At 42.6% G+C, this 16,310-nt stretch overlaps 1 protein-coding gene across 14 annotated transcripts in view; it reads right to left on the reverse strand.

Moving 5' to 3' along the window:
- NRXN2 (neurexin 2) overlaps positions 1-16,310 on the reverse strand; it is a 760,118-nt gene that overhangs the window by 275,406 nt on the left and 468,402 nt on the right. The gene's annotated exons all lie outside the window — the stretch shown is intronic.

The raw sequence follows: 16,310 nt of genomic DNA on the forward strand, positions 1-16,310 counted from the left end.
ACGACCGCTCGTCCCTCAATAAATAAGCCCTCATACCGCTCTATTGACTGAAAAATAAAAAAGTTGTGGCTCTTCGAACGCGGGGAGGAAAAAACTAAAAAGGAAAAGAAAAAAATGGATCAGTCCAGAAAGGGTTAATTACTTTCTAATGAAAAACCATTTATGACCACACGTGGGGTATTGCCGTACTCGGGAGAAATTGCTTTACAAATGTTGGGCAGCTTTTACCCCCTTTATCCTTTGTAAAATTTAAAAAAATGCAACATTTTAGTGGAAGAAATGTTGATATTCATTTTCATGGCCCAATTCTAATAAATCCTGCAAAAGACTTGTGGGGTCTAAATGCCCACTATACCCCTAGATAGATTCTTTAAGTGGTGTAATTTCCACTTTTGGTGGGTTTCCACTGTTTTGGCCTCTCAGGGGCTTTGCAAATGCGACATGGCACCCAAAAACCATTTCAGCTAAATTTGAGCTCCCAAAGCCAAATAGCGCTCCTTCCCTTCTAAGCCCCGCTGTGGGTCCAAACAGCACTTTATTACCACATATGGCGTATTTACGTAATCGGGAGAAATGGTTTTACAAATGTTGGGGTGCTTTTTCGCCTTTATTCCTTGTAAAAATTAAAAATGACTACCTTTTTTCAGAAAAAAAGTCGATTTTTACCTTTACAGAATAATTCCAATGAATTCAGCAAAACAACCGTGTGGTCAAAATGCTAACTTTACCCCTAGAAAAATTCCTTGATGAGTGTAGTTTCCAAAATGGGGTCACTTTCCGGGGGATTCCACTATTTTGTTCCCTCCAGTGCAATTCAAACGCGACATGGCACTGAAAACTATACCAGCAAAATCAGAATTTCAAAATCCAAATGGTGCTCCTTCCCTTCTGAGTCCTGCTGTGGGTCCAAACAGCAGTTTATTACCACATATGGGGTATTGCTATAATCAGGAGAAATTGCTTTACATATGTTGGGGTGTTTTTTCTCTTTTATTCCTTGAAAAAATTACAAATTTCTACGTTTTTTCAGAAAAAAAGTAGATTTTCACCTTCACAAACTAATTCAAATAAATTTAGCAAAAAAACTGTGGGTTCAAAATGCTAATTATACCCCTAGATAAATTCCCTGAGGGGTGTAGTTTCCAAAATGAGGTCACTTTTGGGGGTCTTTATTGTTTTGGCCCCACAAGACCTCTTCAAACCTGACATGGTACCTAAAATATATGCTAGAAAAAAGGAGGCCCCAAAATCCACTAGGTGCTCCTTTGCTTCTGAGGCCGGTGTTTCAGTCCATGACCGCACTAGGGCCACATGTGGGGTATTTCTAAAAACTGCAGAATCTGGGCAATAAATAATAAGTTAAATTTCTCGGGTAAAACCTCCTGTGGTATAGAAATTTTTTTATTACAAATGAATTTTGTAAAAAAAAAATGAAATTTGTAACTTTCACCTCTACTTTGCTTTAATTCCTGTGAAACGCCTAAAGGGTTAATACACTTTCTGAATGCTGTTTTGAATACTTTGAGGGGTCCAGTTTTCAAAATGGGGTGATTTATGGGGACTTTCTAATATATAAGGTCCTCAAAGCCACTTCAGAACTGAACTGGTCCTTGTAAAAATCACCTTTTGAAATTTTCTTGAAAATATGAGAAATCGCTGCTAAAGTTCTAAGTCTTGTAACGTCCTAGAAAAATAAAACAATGTTCAAAAAACGATGCAAACATAAAGTAGACATATGGGTGATGTTAACTAGTGACTATTTTGTGTGGTATTACTATCTGTTTCACAAGCAGATACATTTAAATTGAGAAAAATGCTAATTTTTGCAAATTTTCTCCAAATCTTGGTGTTTTTTACAAATAAATATTGAATTTATCAACCAAATTTTTTCACTAACATAAAGTACAATATGTCACGAGAAAACAATCTCAGAATCGCTTGGATAGGTAAAAGCATTCCGGAGTTATTACCACATAAAGTGACACATGTCAGATTTGAAAAATCGGCTTCGTCCTGAAGGCCAAAACAGGCTCAGTCCTGAAGGGGTTAAAACGTAGTAGTAGTAGTTGCACCAGCTTTAGCAGCAATAATTATAACAAAATTCTTCCTATATTTTGTTACCATTAGGAAAAAAGTTGCTGAAACATATCAGCCAGAAAAGGTTTACAAAGCCACATCTAATGCTTTGGAACCACTTCGAACCATAATGTGACAAAGATTCAAAAATACACTCCCCAACATTGAAATTGCAACACCAAGAAGGGCAAGTCATAAGGTTATGCAAATCGAGGAAGTAGCAGGTGTTGCTATAAACTGTAAATGATCACATTTTCAAGCACCTAGCTCTAATCTGTGGCACGTGGGAGGGTTGTAAAAGCCAGAATGAAAGCAACGTTTTTTAGCCACATGAATCGTCAAAAATCAGATCAAGTGTGGGATGATTGTGTGATGCCCCCTGTTCATCAACATGCCAGTTATCGCAACTTGTCGCAAACTGAGAGGGAAAGAATCCTTGAACTTGGAGACCTTGGTTTATTATGCCGACAGATCGCTACGTGCCTAGGCCGAGTTGTCAGCATTGTTCAATGTTACGTGTCCCGAATGTTGGGAGAACAACAATGAACAGGAATGACAGCAAGTGGTGCGTGGAGGCGAACCTCTGCATGGACAGATCGTCTTATTAGAAGAATGGTGCCAGTGGTGTAGCTATAGGGGTCGCAGCGGTCGCAGTTGCGACCGGGCCCCTAAGCCTGGGGGGCCACGGCTGACGGCTCCTTGCTCCAGCATTCACTGTGCCCTGACCGGCTCAACGCAGGCAGCTGCGATGTAGCGACATCATCGAACCTGTCTGCACTGAGTCAGTCATAGCACACACCGGAGAAGGATCCTCCACCCGGCGTGGGAACGGGGATAGGTAAGTAATTATGCTATTTTTCTATTATGCACATATGGGGGAATTATACTGTATGGGGGGCTGATATGGAGGGGGGGTGTATTATACTGTATGGGGGGCGGATATGGCATGGTCACTGATATGGCGCGCGGGATTATACTGAATGGGGGGCTGATATGGCAGGGGCCATTATACTGTATGGGGGCTGATATGGCATGGGGTTGATAAGATGGTGGGGCATTATACTGCATGGGGGGCTGATATGGGGGAATTATACTGTATGGGGGCTGATATGGGGGGCATTATATTGTATGGGGAGTTGATATGGGGGGCATTATACAGTATGGGGAGCTGATATGGGGGGCATTATACTGTATGGGGAGCTGATATGGGGGGCATTATACAGTATGGGGGCTGATATGGGGGGCATTATACTGTATTGGGATCTGATATGGAGGGGCATTATATTGTACGGGGAGCTGATATGGGGGCATTATACTGTATGGGGGGCTGATATGGGGGGCATTAGACTGTATGGGGAGCTGATATGGGGGGGCATTATACAGTATGGGGAGCTGATATGGGGGCATTATACTGCATGGAGGCTGATATGGGGGGCATTATACTGTATGGGGAGCTCATATGGGGGCATTATACTGCATGGAGAGCTCGTATGGGGGTATTATACTGTATGGGGAGCTGATATGGGAGCATTATCCTATATGGGGAGCTGATATGTTGGGGCATTATACTGTATGGGGAAATGATATGGCGGCATTATACTGTATGGGGGATGATATGGGGGGCACCATACTGTATGGGGGCAGCTAAGTGGGGCATTATACTGTGGGGGCTGATATGGGGAGCATTATACGGTATGGGGCGGTTATGGGGGGAATTATACTGTATGGGGCATTATACTGTGTGGGGGCAGCTATGGGAGCATTATACTGTGTGGGGGCATTATACTATGGGGGCTATTGGGCAAGGCGGCTGGGCATAGGCACGCGCAGGGGTCTGGTGATGGTGGTGTTGGGGGGTAGGGGGGACCAAGCTAAATTCTTGCACCTGGGCCCATGAGCCTTTAACTATGTTCCTGAATAGCGCGTAGTGATCCATTCTGAACTGCAAGTGAAATTGGACGACACATCCCAAGCCTAGGGTGGCAGCCAGTATCGACGCAAACCATCAGAAGGCGTTTGCACGACATTGGTCTACGAGCTAAATGTCCAGCTACAGGTGTTCTATTGACCACACGCCATAGCTCTCAAAGGCTATCATGGAATACAGCAAGACGGCGATGGAGGCTGGAATCCAGGTCTGTCCTCTTCAGCGATGAGTCCCGCTTTTTTTGTCTCGGACGCAATGATAGCCGGAGATTGGTCTGGGGACCACGTGGGCAACGTCATGAAGAGGCCTTCACAAGGGAATGTCACATTGGTCCTACACCCGGGATTATGGTGTGGGGTGGCATAATGTATGGTAGCCGGACCCCTCTAATCTTCATTTCAGGTACACTAACAGCTCGGTGTTACATTGATTTGGTCGAGGAACCAGTGGTACAGCCATTTCTCCAAAGTGTTCCAAAAGCCGTTTTTCAATAGGACAACTGTAATGTCCCCAAGACATTACTATAAAGATAATGTATTGTAATTGTATTTTATGACCTTTTTCCAACTATTAGGTACTGTCAATTTAAAAAGTAAATGTGAATTTGCAATGCACTGTTTTATAGCTTATGCAAGAGTGTTAGATACAGGGGAATTTTCCAGAAGGTGGGAGGAGCTTAGGGGATAGAGGAGAGTCCTGAGGCAGTTGGAGAAGTCAGTTGTTGCTGAGGAGAGTGAGCAGTAAAGGTAACAGCAAAGTGGAGTTGCTCCTGGGTTTTATCCATCCTAGATCCAGAGACAGGCTGCCTACAACATCAGGCCATAGAAAAGCTCGCAGAAGGAAACTGAATAAGCTGAGGAGAAGTAGTTCTTAAAGCAGAGGAACCAGAAGCCATTAACACCGCCACCATGTATGTTGGTGAGTCGCATCCTTCATTATACTAGCCCTGACTACCCATGATAGAGGCAGAAGTAGCACAGGCCATTACAGAGATTGGCAGAGATTGGACAGATACTGCATTGCCCGATTGGACAGACACTGCATTGTCCCGCATACTATGGGGTCAGCTATGCCCTAGAATTGCCGAGGGTAGGATCAGAAGAGGAGCAGTGAGGGAGGGTCGCCCACTCCTGCGGATTAGATGAGAAGCAGAGGATTGAGATTTAGTATAAGGAATTGTGCCTCCATTCTATGTGGAAGATTGTAACCGCCATGTTTGATGCTGAAGTAAATTGTGCCGCGAGCTAACCTGTTCAACTACCACCTCAACCTCCTGTCTTATACTGTAACCAATGTAACCATCAAGCGTACTGTGCCCAGTAAAATCTACTGTGAAAGTTATTGAACCCTGTCTCCTGGAACATCTTTATTCCGGGGTACACCACATAACACCCCAGGGGACAGAGAACAGTGTATCCCGTAAACACCATCATTTATTTCACTGGTTCCGCGGCCCGAGGAGCGGAAGAGAGAGAAAGGGCGCCGCCGTGATCAAAGGGCGCCAAAACCAACGCCAGCTCCGAGAGCCCCCTCCCTCTGCGACTCAGCACCCGCGGTGTACCACACAACGCCAGGTCGCATGTTGCTCGTGCTACTGTGAGCAGCCTGCGTGGCCTAACTATGCTACCATGGCCTGCAGCATCTCTGGACTTGTCTCCCATCGAGCACATCTGGGACGCCATTGGTCGGCTATTGCAACGGGAGCTACCGGCAGCCAATCTTGATGATTTGCGTGTCCAAGTGCATTCAGCGTGGCAAAACATTCCTCAGACAACCTTTAATAAACTTATTGTAAGCATACTAAGGCGTGTTAGTGAGTGTATTTCTGCGCGTGGCACTTCTACTCGATACTGAATAAATCAAGATGTTTGGAATATTTTGTTTCATTTTTTTGGGCATTTTCATATCATTAACATGTCTATCGATCCTGTGATTTCCACATTTACAAAACTTTTCCTTCTTAGAGTTGCAATTTCAATGTTCAGGAGTGTATATATGGACCTCTTCAAGAGGCCAATACTTTTTCACAGCCTTGTATATTTAGTTTGCCTATGAGTTTGAGAATCTTTATTTCCATGAAATGTGGTTTTTATGCTGTAGTACAGTCTTGACTGACAAAGATTAAACCATGTTCGGTGTATCAAGAAAGGCCTGTTAGGACCAAGTAGGCAGACTGCATTATATCACTTCTCTGGAGACAAGAGGTACATAATGTAAAACTAGGAGAGATTTCACCCTTTATCTCTTTCCTATTGTTCTGTGACCTGGCTATATTATATATTTTTTGCACCAGGAAACTTTACTTTTGACTTTTTCCAATAACATTTTCTCCAATAAAAAGGAGGCAAAATATTAAATCATCATTACTGCAGGACATCGCATAAGAAGGAAGCCAAAATAAAGAAGTTCTGCAGATCTGCAGGCACCCCCATCAGACGTTTGTGTTCACGTGTTTACAAAGCTCTAGTAATGTACCATAGAGATAACAACTTGCCAAAACTGATAAGGCTTGTAAAATTGTGTTGGATGGGCCCTTTACAAATACCTGACTGTGACTGGGATCCTTTCATAAACATGATACTGTACAACTGACTATGACTGGTTTACCTTCATAGACATGACACTGTACAACTATGACTGGTTTACCTTCATAGACATGACCCTGTACAACTGACTATGAACGCTATACTTCTATGGCCCTGACACTTTACAATTAACTCTGACCAATATTTTTTCATGAACATGACACTATATAACTGACTGTGACCGGTATCCTTTCATGGTCATGACACTTTACAACTGATTGTTACCGGCATCCGTTCAGGGACATGACACTTTATATTACTGTAACTGGTATCTTTTCATGGACATGACACTATTCATCTGACAGTGAATGGTATCCTTTCATTCGTTAACAGCGAAAATTTTAAAATGAAACAGTAGTTAAAGGGGTTGTGCAGTTTAGGAAACCAATTTTTATATACCCTATTAGGGAATAGAGGGGGGTCCCCAGTTCAGTATCCTCATCCCTTGGCCAAAGTGCAGAGCAGTTAGAAAGAACATTTCTCACATTACAGGACTCCTCATGTTCTGCGTTAGGGCTCATTTAGATGAGCCTAATACACGTCCGTGTGCTGTGTGTTGAAATCACTCACGGCCCACGGATCCATGCAATTCAATGGGGCTATTCACGCATCTGTTGTTTTTCAAGCAGCTTGTGTCCATTACATGAAACTCACTGCATGTCCTAAATTGTTGCAACCACCCCTGTTTAATATTAAATTTTAACTTTTTGGAATAAAATTGGAACACTGTTTCCTTTTAATACTATTAGCGTTGGATCATAGACTTTTCCTGTTTTTTTTTGAGATTACAAAGCATGAAAGCAGTGCATGGAGCCTGGATGAAAATGCCTCTGTACATGACAGTCCGATGGTGCATGCCACAATTTTCAGAGGTACAGTACAAGACTCTATTATATATACTGTTTTCTTTCTCTACTTTTATATATTCTTACATTACCCAGGTGTTTTGGACACTGCATTATTGATTGTACTTTCAGCTTCTAGAGTTTATACATTTTTTATTTTTTGTTATATGTAGATGTTTTAATGTATCTGCAGGATTTATCTTCAGAGACTCCAGTATAGTTTTTGGCTTGCTATCACGATTCAAACATTCTTAAATAAGAATGCTGCAAAAAAAACAAAACAGGATTGATGGATCAAATAAAATGTTCCAAAATTATAAACAACGCGTATTTTGGATACGGAATACAGGATACGGGATACAGGATACAGCTAAGGAACCTTTGCAGACAAGCACTGTGTAAGACACAACATTGCTCAGGTAAAGAGGTAGTGGGCATGGCTCCTTTTAAAGTCCAGGGTGTGCTGGGATAGGTTGGGGTCAATATTTCTGGTGCACGCGCTGGCCGTTTAAGAATGGGGACGAGCGCGCTCACACCCTAAGTATAGTGCACCGCCGTCCCAGAGCAGGGAGACGCCGTCGCAAAGGACAAAGAGACTGGCGGCTGCTGGGTTTAGTATGACTCTACATTACCCCAACTTTTCTTAAGTTCAGCGCGTAAGAGGAATTTTTTGATGGGAGCTGGAGCATCCATATTTACTTTGGGTTCCAAAGACCTCTCCTCAGGACCAAACCCCTTCCAATCTACCAGGTAGAAGGTCTTCCCTCCTACCTTCTTGTAGTCCAGGATTTTCTTGACCTCGAAGATGTCAGAAGAACCAGTGGGACCAATTGCAGAGGCGGGAGATTTACTGTACCAGTTGAGGATCAAAGGCTTCAGGAGGGACACATGGAAAGAGTTGGGAATCTTGGGAGTAGGGGGTAGACGTAACTTGTAAGACAGCGGGTTGATTTGTTGCAGAACTTCAAAGGGACCAAGAAATCTAGGAGCGAATTTGAAGGAGGGAATTTTCAGATGAATATTTTTTAAGACAACCAGACTTTGACTCCGGGAAGAAACTGAGGAGGAAATTTTCTCTTCCTATCGGCATATTTCTTCATGCGATTCACTGCCTGCAGGATCGTGGACTTGGTTTGCCGCTAGACCTGAAAAAAGCTTCCAAACAAAGAATTGGCTGCAGGCACTTGAGATGTAGCTGGTACAGGAAGAGGAACATGTAGATGTAGGCTGTAAACAATAAAAAATGGAGAAGAAGCAGTAGACTAACCCGTGTGATTATTGTAAGAGAATTTGCCCCATGGAAGAAGATGCACCCAATTGTTGTGTTGAACAGATATAAAATGACGAAGATAATTTTCTAGCACTTGATTGATCTTTTAAACTTGGCCGTTGGATTGTGGGTGATATGCAGAAGAAAAGTCAAATTTTACATCCAAGAGTTTACAAAGGGCTCTCCAGAACTAGATGTGAATTGTACACCCCGATCAGACACGATATGGAGGGGCAGTCCATGTAGATGAAAAATATGTTGAACAAACAAATTTGCCAGGCGAGGGGCTGAGGGAAGGCCAGACAGAGGAACAAAATGTGCCAGCCTAGAAAAGGGATCCACCACGACCCAGGCAGTGGTACAACCAGCAGAAGGAGGAAGATCTGTAATAAAATCTATAGCAATATGTTGCATCAAGAACAGGCAGAGGTTGGAGTTGGGCAGGTTTGGAATTTGTAGCTTTGTTTTGGGCACAGGTGGTACATGAAGAGACATAGTCCACAACATTTTTGGGCAGCGTGGGCCACCATTAATGACGAGAAATAAAGTCCTGAGTCTTATGGATACCAGGGTACCCTGCCACTTTGAAATTATGACCCAGAGGAGAATTTTATTCCTGTCTGTAGAACGAATAAAGGTTTTTCCAGGAGGAAAATCTTTAATCTGCAGAGTGTTCACAGATATAATCCTAGAAGGATCAATGATATGTTGAGGATCCTCTTCTGAGTCGTCTGTCTCAAGCGACCGAGACAGTGCATCGGCCTTTATATTTTTATCAGCAGGATGGAAATGAAGCAGGAACTGAAATCTGGCAAAGAACAATGACCATCAGGCTTGACGAGGGTTCAGTCCTTGTGCAGACTGTAAATAAGTGTGGTTCTTGTGATCGGTGTAGATGATACTAGGATGAGCATCCTCCTCTAGCAAATGCCTCCACTTTTCCAAGGCTAATTTCAACCATGTAACTATGTAACTATGCTGTGGGGGTATTTTTCAGAGGCTGGGACAGGGAGACTGGTCAGAGTTGAGGGAAAGATAAATGGAGCAAAGTACAGAGATATTCTTAATGAAAACCTGATCCATAGTGCTCTGGACCTCAGACTGGGCCGAAGGTTCACCTTTCAATAAGACAATAACCCTAGGCACAGTCAAGACAACACATGAGTGGCTTAGGGACAACCCTGTGAATGTCCTTGAGTGGCCCACTCAGAGCCCTGACATGAACCCAGTCAAACAGCCCTGCAGAGACCTGAAAATTGCTGTCCACCGTCGGTGCCCATCCAACCTGACAGAGCTTGAGAGGATCTGCAGAGAAAATGGCAGTCATTGTAACATCATACCCCAAAAGACTAGAGACTTATCTTTGCCAAAGGTGATTCAACTAAGTCCTGAGTAAAGGGTCTGAATACTTATGTCAATGCAATATTTTAGTTTTTCCTTTTCAATAAATTAGCAAAGATTTCTAACATTCTGTTTTCACTTTGTCATTATGGGGTACTGAGTGCAGAATGACGGGGAAAAACTTGAATTATTTTTTTATCTTAGAATAGGGCCTCAACATAACAAAATTAGAAAAAATTGAAAGGGTCTGAAGACTTTCCGAATGCATTGTATCTTTGCTACCATAAATGGATCGCATCAGTCGCATCCTGTTCTAAATATTTAAGCAGTAAATTCATACATAATGACGTCCACAGAGAGAAAACCTACTCTTACAGAATGAGAATCAAACTGGATCCATGTATCCTGCACCCCATTCTCAATATTAGTTTCTGAGATTTCCTTTGTTTACCAGTGAGGTAGTCAGTCCTGAACTGCGGGTTTATCAACTGTTTTCTACCTAGACAATTAGCATTATATCCACAGTGTATGTGAAGTTGATGCAGATTATTATTTGGGTCTGTGATGTTGTATGGTCTGTGATGTTGTATGGCCTCTGAGAAATCACAGCAATGTACTTATCAGCAAACCTCTGATAAGCAGCAGGCTCAAAAAATTGATTACAGCATTCTCGAAAAAAGATGAAAGAGTGGTGGCTTACTAGACCCCATGCTGTGTAGTCCACATATCATTTCACCGCAGTCACAAGGTTTTACTGCTTATTCATTTTAGTTATATGGGATTTAGGTTAATTTAGTTGTATTAAAAAAGCCTAAGCATCTAGGACCACTGCTACGTAGTAGAAATGTAAAATTAGTGCACAGTGGTGTCTCCTAGATGGACCAGATAAGAATACTTTTAATTGAATGAATAGCAGATGGTTTGTACCCTAGGCAAGCACATGATGGGAAAATCAAAATAGGCGAAATGAGATCTATTTGTGATAATGTATATAACTGGTTAGTTAAAGGGTTATATGAGAACAGAAAACAGGGTCTGCTTTACCACGGAAACCCTTCTACATGGGCTGATATTGCTGTTGACTTGATTGAGTCAACAACCAGTAGGTTCAATGTGCCGCACCATGACTTATGACCATAAAATTGGTAACCAATCGTAGCTTTAAAATCACGTCCCATAAAAGTTTTCTTTACTTAATATCAGTACAATCAGATTGAGATTTTTACTGATTCCTCGATTGTCACTTATGCTGGAACTACTCAGACCATAGTGTCTATATTTAATGTACTCTTTTAAAGAGGGCCTGTCATGTCCCCAGAAATGCAATCTGCTGCCATACCTGCACCCCTTTCCTTTGATTCTAGCACCATTTATTTTGTGTCTGTAGGTGCCTTAGTTCTTCTGAAATTCGCCGTCGTTCCCCCTGCATTCAGCACGTTTATGTTGGCAGCTGATTTGGTAATTTATGAATACATTTCTCCACTGTCCAGTTGTCAACATGGCGTGAACCTGAGCCGTTTAGACTGTTCATAAATTAGCATATCAGCTGCCGACTTGAATGGGCTGAATGCAGGAGGAACGGAGACGGATTGCAGAGGAAGCGAGATGCCTGCAGACACTAAATAAACGTCACTGGAATCGGGGGAAGGGAGCAATGCAGATGTTGCAGCAGGTTAACATTTCTGGGGACCTGACAGGTCCTCTTTAAAAGAATACAATAAATATAGACAGTCCACCCCACCTGTGATCATCGGACATAAGCCTCAAGGTAGCAGTATTCCTCTACTAATAAGCCATGAGGAAGGACGTGGTACACGTCTGAAACGCGTAGGCAACATTCAGAATACATATCCTTGTACTGGAAGCTATTTCCCGTTTTAAAGATTTCGGAATAAAATTGAAACCGAGTTTTCATTTTAACTTCACTGCGCTGGATCATTGTTTTCCTTTCTTTCCTAATAAATATAGACACTATGGTCTGCTCAGGTCCTCTTTAATGTCTCAGAGGTATAAATAGGCATTGCATATACAGACCATGGACAAAGGTCATTGCATTGACTTGGTATGTTCTTCACGTGTTCAAGTGGGTAACTTCAGTACACTTCAAATATAAAAGGCAACACAGCTTCATATGAAAACGGCAGTAGTGTGTGTTAATGCTGAGACGTAGCTATGGGGGGTGCAGAGGTAGCAGTCAGACCCAGACCTTGGTGCCTAAAGGGCCCAATAGGCCCCTATGCCACATAGAAAATACGAGTATTATTAATGGCACATTGTAGATTGAGGCCCTGTTACAAATTTTGCATTAGGGCCTAGAGTTTAGGCATTGCGCATGTGCGTGCGTGTGTGCGTGTGCGCGTGCGCGTGTGTGTGCGTGCGCGCGTGTGTGCGTGCGCGCGCGTGTGTGTGTGTGTGTGTGTGTGTGTGCGTGCGTGTGCTAGGCACAGTATATTAATGTACATTAAAGGCTACACTGGGAACAGGGAATGTGAGATATGTTGATTCTATAGGAATGATAGATAATAAATATTTTATGAGAACTATGGAGGGCTTCCTAGATTATACAATAAAATCATTTCAACAATGTGGCGATAATCAATTGGTCAATAATGTTTTATTAATTAGACATAAGAAATAGGATCAGAGCCATGCCTACAGCTCTTGGTACAGTTCTTGCCAGTTCTACAGTATGAGTTAGCATTCCTATTAACTACCTGTTTCAATCATTAGTAGATGTATTAAAAACACAAATGCATTTAGTAAACTATGGTATAAGACGATGTCAGAAACCTGTCAATCCTATATCACTTTAGAATAAAGCTAACACAAGTGTAAATGAACTTTCTGAAATGTTTCCATGAGAACACGAGCATAGCATACATATACTGTGTATCCTACTCCACCAACTTTTTTCTTTGCTCCTTATCCATATTACTTAATATCACTTCATACATTTCTAAAATTAGTTTTTGGACTTTTTTTTCTGTGCCCCAAACATGAAAGCTCTTATACAAAGTCACCTGCAATAAGCCTATTTCTAAGCATTTGTAATACCTCCGTGGTTACTAAACATATAGAATATTAGTTTTGGTACATAAGGGTTTTTAAGTAGTTGCTCTTTATAGTCATCACATTTGTCTTTTGAATTGTACAAGATAAGAGCAGCTTAGAATGGTGGGAAGCCCTCGGAGAAATGATTTGTGAGCACTCCACAGTTCTTCCGCCTCTGTACACCATCAATATAGAAGTGTATGCGTTCCTCCAGCAGATGTCTCCAGAGAGCTCATTCTTATACACCACCTAAACTACTTTAGACCCTGTTAACACAGAGGTTTTTTTTGCGCCAATATAGTCAGAAAATGTCTCCCATTTAAATTAATGAACAAAAAAGCGTCATGTCCTTTCTCCAGGCGTTTCCGTCTCTGACCTCTCATTGACATCAATAGTAGGAAGAGAAAGCGTTTTTTTTTGCCCACTGCACTTAATGGCCGCGACCCAAAAAATGCCACGAAAAACGCCACGAAAAACACAGCAAAGGGAGTGCAGGCAGGTCAAAATCTGCCACAAAATTCCTTCAGGAATTTTGTGACAGGTTTTTCTGCCTGCAAAAGACTGTGTGAGCAGGGCCTTAGAGAATTTAATTAGAATTTCTTGAGGATAGTAGGGATTTAGTTGCTGGATTACATAAAATGTGGGTCCCTGGTATATTATAATATGAGTATATATCACAAAGTAAATAGCAGTTGCAGTGGTGGGTTTCAGTACTGTTCAGGTTATTTTTTAATAATATAATGCTATTATCATCATCATCATATAATAAGTTTTCTCATCCTATATCATGCTTTGTTATGATGTTTTAGGCCATGTCCAGACGTGGTGGAATTTTTCCGCTGCAAATGTTGGTGCAGATTTGGGGCAATTACGCAACGAATCTGCAGCAACATTTGCATATTTGATCGGTAATTCAGACGTTGCACAGCAAACTTGCCACAGATTTCAGTTTTTGCATTGCAAAGGCTGAAATCCGCAGTGAAATTCTGCTTCTTCTCCGCAACAGACAGTGCATGCTGCGGAGGGAAAATTCTGCACCGGAGCCTATGGTCCGCAGCGGAGTTTTCCGCAACGTCTGAACTAACTTGCTTAAAAATGTATAGAAACAAATGTAAAAAATGGCCGCTGGATAATTCCACTGCGGACTGTCCGCAGCGGAATTCCACAGCAATTCTGCCACGTCTGAATGTGCCCTAAGGCCTTATTCACACGGGTGTCCGTTTTGCGCGCAAAAAACGCTGTGTTTTGCGCACGCAAAAGGTCCGTGTGGCATCAGCATATGGTGCACGGCTGCGTGATTTTCGAGCAGGCGGCATCATTATGACACTCTGGTTTTATGTTTACAAACAGAAAAGCACATGGTTCTTTTCTGTTTTCATTAATTTATTTTACTACTGTAGCGCGCATTACGCGCGGCACCCGGAAGTGCTTCCGTTTGCCATACCTGATTTGCACGCACCCAATGACTTCAATGGGTGCGTGCTGCGCGAAACACGGCCAAATATAGGACATGTCGTGCGTTTTACGATGCACATACGCTGCGTGAAATTCACTGACAGTCTGAACGGCCCAATTCATTAACATAGGTCCGTGTGACGCGCGTGAAAATCACGCGCGTAGCACGGACGTATAACACGTTCGTGTGAATAAGGCCTTACAGTGCTATGAGGGATAGTTGTAAAAACCTGTCACATTCATCAGGCATTAAATTAATACATGTAATTACCAGTATAGCCAACCTGTCTGTACCAGGGGGCAGCTATAAGGGTATGTTCACACGGCTTATTTTCGGTCGTTTTTCGGGCCGTAAACGGCCAAAAAAAGGCTGCTAAATCGGAAGCAGAATGCCTCTAAACATCTGCCCATTAATTTCAATGGGAAATAAGGCGTTTGTGCATGTCACTTCTTGAGCCGTTTTTGGAGCCATTTTTCATTGACTCTATAGAAAAACAGCTCCAAAAACGGCCGTAAAAAACACAGAGAAAAACGCGAGTTTCTTAAAAAATGGCTGTAAATCAGGAGCTGTTTTCCCTTGAAAACAGCTCCGTATTTTCAGACGTTTTTTGAAAAGTGTGTGAACATACCCTAAAGGGTGCAGAGGAAGCAGTTACACCTGGTCCCTGGTGAAAGCAAGAGTGGGTCCAAAGGCCTTTGTCACATAACAAGACACCAGTATTATATATGGCACATGGTGGGTGCGGAGCCCTGTTAAAGATTTTGCCATTCTGTGTCCACTAGATTACTTGCTTGACTGTGGTAAAGACCTTTTAATCTTGCATCAGTCACTATCTATGTCATTTTATGTTTTTTCTTTATTGTGATCCCTGTTAGGGTATGTTCACACGGCCTATTTACGGACGTAATTCGGGCGTTTTTGCCCCGAATTACGTCTGAAAATAGCGCCTCAATAGCGCTGACAAACATCTGCCCATTGAAAGCAATGGGCAGACGTTTGTCTGTTCACACGAGGCGTATATTTACGCGCCGCTGTCAAATGACGGCGCGTAAATAGACGCCCGCGTAGAAGAAGTGACCTGTCACTTCTTTGGCCGTAATTGGAGCCGCTATTCATTGACTCCAATGAATAGCAGCGCTAATTACGGCCGTAATTGACGCGGCGTTCAAGCGCCTGCACATGCCGGTACGGCTGAAATTACGGGGATGTTTTCAGGCTGAAACATCCCCGTAATTTCAGCCGTTACGGACCCCCGCCGTGTGAACATACCCTTAGACTTAGAACTATATGTGTAAGGGCCCATTCACACAAACGTGAACCTCGTCCGTGTGCTGTGTGTGGAAATCACACACAGCACACAGCCTTTCAATGGGGCCGTTCACACATGCGTGAGTTTATATGCAGCGAGAGTTCGCTGCGTGAAACTCACTGCATATACTATATTACTCATCGCAGAGAAAGAGTTTGGCAGCTTCTTTCAGATGACAGCCGCTTCATGCCTACCTTCCTGTACTGATCTTTGATACCAAATTGCTTGCAGAGAGCCTTGCACTATACCACTCCTATACGTGGTAACCTATTAAATTGATTTACTACAAGTATTGCTCAGTGGCAACTTGTTCCATTGACCATACCAGATATTTGAATATTGCTCCTTAGGCCCCATGCACACGACCGTATTTTTCATCCGTAATTACGGACCCATTTATTTTTATTGGCCACGGACACCTTTCAGTACTTTTACTGATGGGTGTCCGTG

The sequence above is a fragment of the Rhinoderma darwinii genome, chromosome 9, assembly GCF_050947455.1.
Source record: "Rhinoderma darwinii isolate aRhiDar2 chromosome 9, aRhiDar2.hap1, whole genome shotgun sequence".
Classification (NCBI taxonomy): domain Eukaryota; kingdom Metazoa; phylum Chordata; class Amphibia; order Anura; family Rhinodermatidae; genus Rhinoderma; species Rhinoderma darwinii.